We start from the raw sequence: 5,733 nt of genomic DNA, 5'->3' as shown, positions 1-5,733 counted from the left end.
TCATGGTGCTGCTGTCTTCAGATGGTTACAGGAAGGCAATATCTGAACTTTCAAAGCATTAAGTGTACTAAAGAGGGGAGGGAACAAACTCCCTTAGAGCAGCCCTGTCCAACAGAAATCTTAGTCACGTTAGTAGCCACATCAGGGTGTAATAAGTATGTTTTGCATTGTTTTTCTCCCAAGTCTTCAAAATCTGGCCTTTTACATTCAGTGTGGACTAGCTATAATTTACATGCCCAGTGGCTAGTAGTAAATGTAACTAGACACCATAGACCTGGAGGATGGTGGGAGAAATCAATGAGTTGGGTAAGATGTAAAATCTGTTACATAATTAAAGGTTTTTGCCATAATCTATATTATTTAGCTCCTTCTAAAGATTTAAAATGATCTATGCTGCTCTTCCAAGAAACAAATTAAAACTTTAGCCATAAATCAGGCATTGATCAGGAATGTATTGCCCCAAATAAACATTTGGTAACATAGTTTAACAAACTGATTGTATATTGTGTTTTTGGTTCTAATTGTTAACATACATGAGACTGAAAGGAGTAAATGAGTATCAGCATTGATTTGGAGTATGTCTCAGCCATTATATACTTATGTTCCTTTCTACCTTGGAAAGGTGAAGCCCCTCATGCACAACGCACAGTGGGGAAATCTGAGCCTTAAAACACTGGATTCTAAAAAGGTAAGTTAAGGAATACAGGAAGACAATACTGATGGAAAGACAAATTGAGAATGAGTTTGGGATATCAGCAAGATGACAAGAACTCTCCAGGTCTCATGTCTACTATCCCTCCCTATCTCAAATGTCAACTTGAACAACTCTCCACATGCACATAAGTGAAGGGAAACTAAGGGAGACATTACCTTGCTTGGGTGTAGCACAACTGAGATGCACTGAAGACGGTAGGAAGGAGAGTTCTATATTACCCACATCACCTCTTGTCCGAGGACAGGGAAGTAAGCAGCACACTCTGCCTTGAACCATAAACCAGCACTGAGAAGAGGCCCCCATGGGCCCAGACTCCAGGCCAGTACCCATGGACTGAGCCCTAAGACCTGCCCAGTGGACTTGATACCTGGGCCATCCTACCACTGGGCCAGTCAGGCCTGTCCTAAGAGCCAGGCCAGCATAGTAGACTAGAGCTCTGGACTACTCCCAGTATTATCTGGCCCCCACATAGGTTTCAGGTCCACTCTAGTGCTAGGTTGGCACCATAGCCTCAGGCATCAAGAAGCATATGCTCCAGGTCTATCCAATGACAGGCTGGCCCCTGTGGCCCCACCCTCCAGATCTGTCCCTATAGCCCCATGCCTGAGTGTGGGAGGCCATCCTTGCATGTGATAAAACCTGAGTAGACCCAAAGTCCAGGCCTATCCCAGTTAATTCAGCACTGGGCGAGTTCCCATGAATCCAGGCTTCAAGACCACCCCTGAAGAGCCTGGTTCCAACCAGCAACCACATACATTCTGTAGGCCAGTCCACAAGCCCCCGAGCTTGAAAAGCAGCCCCTATGGATCCATGGGGTGCCCTACTCAGCCCTAGCACCTGGTCAGCCCTGGTAGATGCAATCAACTGGTCCATCCCAGTGGTTCCAGGACCATCCATCTACCAACCAATTCACACTGGGTCAGCCTGCCCCAAAATTCCAACCACAAACTTGCCTAGAATCTCTGAATAGGCTGAACTAGTGAAGGTTTTCCCAGATAGTCCGAAAAGATAGGAACAAGTTCTTATTTCAAGTGCCCAGGCATCAAGAACAATTAGGCAAAACATTGACACCACCAAAGATACGAAAGTAAGCACCAGAAACTGGAAAGATCTACAAACTTCCTGATAAAGAATTCAGACTCCTTGGCAAACTGCAAGAAAATAGAGAACAATTTTTAAAAAATCAGTGAAACTATAACCAATATGAGAAATGGTTTAAAAAATCAAATTCCAGAGTTGAAAAGTATAATGAATAAAATGAAAAATTTAAGAGTGCCAAAACTATTCTGTCAGTAGAATTGATCAAGCAGAAGAAAATCTGTGAAGGCAAGGTTATTTGAAAATACTTAGTTAAAAGAAAAAAAAAAAGCTTACATGATTTTCGGGGGTAGCATCAAGAGCAATAATCATTATACGAGTTCTAGGAAGAGAAGAGAGTCATGGGGATACAGGAATAGAAAGATTATTTAAGGATAGCAGAAAACTTTCCAAATCTGGAAAAAGAAACATTCAGGTACAGGAAAATCAAAGTTCTCTGATCAGATTCAACTCAAAAAAGAATACACTAAGACACTTTGTTATAAAAAACAAAAAAAAAAACAGCAGATCCAGGTTCCAGGACTAACCTCACACAGCAAACAGTCAAAAATCAAAAAGGATTTTAAAAACAAGAAAAAAGATCACATCTAAGGGCATTCCAATAAGACTAATTCCATGAGGTTTCTCTGCAGAAACCTTATGAGGCAGGAGGGAGGACAATAATCAAAGTGCCGAAGGAAATCAAAGGAACTCAATTATGAGAAAAGAAACCAATTAAAAAAAAAAAAAAGCAAGAGGAAAAACCCAACCCACATAATTACTTCAATGGCCAACAGGTATATGAAAAGATGCTCATCACCACTAATTATCAGAGAAATGCAAATCAATAAGATACCTCCTTACACCTGCTAGAATGGCTATTATCAGAAAAGAAAGGGGAATATTTGCACATTATTGATGGGAATGTAAATTAGTAAAACCATGGAGAGTTCTCAAAGAAAAGCAGCAGCATATGATCCAGGAACACACTACTGGATGTGTACCCCAAAGAAAATGAAGGCAGTACATCAAACTAGATCTGCACTCTCATGTTCACTGCAGCGTTATTCACAATGGCCAAGATATGAACTCACCCTAAGGGCCCATCAATAGATGGATTTTCTAAAATAGGTGTACATAGAGACACATTGGAATAGTTTTCAGCCTTAAAAAAGAAGGCAATCCTGTCATTTGGGACAACATGGATGAACCTGTACATGATATCAAATAAACGAAGGCACTGAAAGACAAATACCTCATGATCTCAGATGTGGAATTCAAAAAAGGATGAATCTGCAAAAGCAGAGAGGATAGTTGTTTCCAGGAGTGGGGATGGAGTGTTAGGGAGATGTTGGTCAGTGACTACAAGATTTCAGTTAGACAAGAGGAATACTTTAAGAATTCTGTTGTTTAACATGGTAACTTTAGTTAATAACAATATATTGTACACTTGAGAATTGCTAAGAAATTTTTAAGTGTTCTCACCACACATGTGCACACACACATACACACACAAAGTAGTGCATAATTAATTAGCTCAACTTAGCCATTCTATACTAAATATGTATTTCAAAATATATTGTACACAATACACCAATTTTTGTCAATTAAAAATAACCATAAAACTGATTTCAGAGCATGCTACAGGGATGCTGCCATATCGATGTTCATAGCAGCACAATTCACAATAGCTAGACTGTGGAACCAACCCAGATGCCCTTCAATAGATGAATGGATAAAAAAAATGTGGCATCTGTACACAATGGAGTACTATGCAGCAATAAAAAATGACAAAATCATAGAATTTGCAGGGAAATGGATGGCACTAGAGCAGATTATGCTTAGTGAAGCTAGTCAATCCCTAAAAAACAAATACCAAATGTCTTCTTTGATATAATGAGAGCAACTATGAACAGAGCAGGAAGAAAAGAGTAACATTAAACAGAGACATGAGATGGGAGGGAAAGGGAGAGAAAAGGGAAATTGCAGGGAAATGAAGGGAGACCCTCATTGCTATACAAAATTACATATAAGAGGTTGTGAGGGGAATGGGAAAATAAACAAGGAGAGTAATGAATTACAGTAGATGGGGTAGAGAGAGAAGATGGGAGGGGAGGGGGGGATAGTAGGGGATAGGAAAGGTAGCAGAATATAACAATTACTAATTGGGCATTATGTAAAATTGTGGATGTGTAACCGACGTGATTCTGCAATCTGCATTTGGGGTAAAATTGGGAGTTCATAACCCACTTCAATCTAATGTATGAAATATGATATGTCAAGAGCTTTGTAATGTTGTGAACAACCAATTAAAAAAAAACTGATTTCAAAAGTTGAAGACAACACAAATAAATGGAATGAGACTCCATGATCATCCACTAGAAGATACTATTAAAATTTCCATACTATCCAAAACAATCTAGGGATTGAACACAATCATTCAAAATTCTGATGACACTTTTTTCATTAAATAATAAAAACCCTAACCAATGCAATAAAGCAGGCGATCATACTATCCGATTTAAAAATATACCATAGAGCAATAAAAAAACAACATGGTACTGACATAAGATATACCACACATCAAGGAGGAAGGATGGTCTCTTTAATAACTGGTACTAGGAAAACTGGATACCTGTGTTACCTTTCTGTTGTTATAACAAACACCCGAGATAACCAATTTATAAAGAGAAAAGTTTTATCTTGGCTCACAGTTTTTGTAGGCTTCAGTCCAGATCCATGGGGCTTGTGGCTTTAGGTCTGTGGTGAGGTGCACAGAAGCACCTCGCAAGGCAAAATCAGGTATCTTGTGGCTGAGAGAGAAAAGGAGGAAGGGGAAGGGACAAGGGTCCCATTATCCCCCTTCAAGACACACCCCCAGTGACCTAAAACCTTCCATTAGGTCCCACCTCTTAAGTTTCCACCACCTTCCTGGAGCGCCACACTGGGACCCACACCTTTTAACACATGGGACTTTGGCAGCCGTTCCAGATCTAAACCACAGCAAAGTTACATGCAAAAGAGTGAAACTGGACCTGAAATGGGTCTTTGGCTAGGACACCAAAACACAGGCAACAAAAGAAAAAAAATAAAAGTAGAACTATATCAAACTAAAAAAGCTCCTTCACAGCAAAGGAAACAAAATGAAGAGGCAGCCTACAGAGGGTAAGGAAATATTTTCAAACCACATGAGGTAAAATGTAAAGCAGAATAAATAAATAGATACATAAATAAAACACCAGCTAACCCACAAGGCTGAGTAGATGAGAGGCGTCAAACTTCAACATGTAAAGAAGAGCCTCCAAGGCCTGAAGCTGACGTACAAAAACCTCAGAAGGTAGAAGAATATAAATGAAAATCCTAAATGATAAATTCCAGGAGCACACTGAGTAACTTTGCCACAGTGTATATGCAAGAGTGACAACATTAGGAACGACTGCTCATGCTAAGAATAGGTCAAATGAGGAAAATCACCATCATCTCAGATCAAGATGTACAATTCAACAGCACATAAAGAGGATCATTCACCATGACCAAGTGGATTTGTACCTGGAATGCAAAAATGTTTCAATATAAACTTTGAACAAATGTGGTACACCATATTAACAGAAATGTAGGACAAAAACCAATTATCTCAATAGATGCCCAAAAACCACTGGGCAAAATTCAACATCCTTTTACACTAAAAACTTAATTAGTATAGAAGAATGATAACTCCATAATCAAGGTTATATGTGACAAGCCCAAGCAAACACCATACTCAAGTTAAAAGTTGAAAGCTTTAATTCTGAGAAGAGGAAACAAGGATACCCTACTCTAACCACTGCTGTTCAATGTAATAGTACTGGGCATCCCAACCAATAAGAGCTATTAGGTGAGAAAAACAAAAGGTATCCAAATGTGGAAAAAAGTCAAATTGCAGTCTATTTGTAGATGATGAT

The sequence above is a fragment of the Ictidomys tridecemlineatus genome, chromosome 10 (assembly GCF_052094955.1).
Source record: "Ictidomys tridecemlineatus isolate mIctTri1 chromosome 10, mIctTri1.hap1, whole genome shotgun sequence".
Taxonomy (NCBI): Eukaryota; Metazoa; Chordata; class Mammalia; order Rodentia; family Sciuridae; genus Ictidomys; species Ictidomys tridecemlineatus.
The sequence above is the reverse complement of the archived record's forward strand: the minus strand, read 5'-3'. Positions refer to the sequence as shown.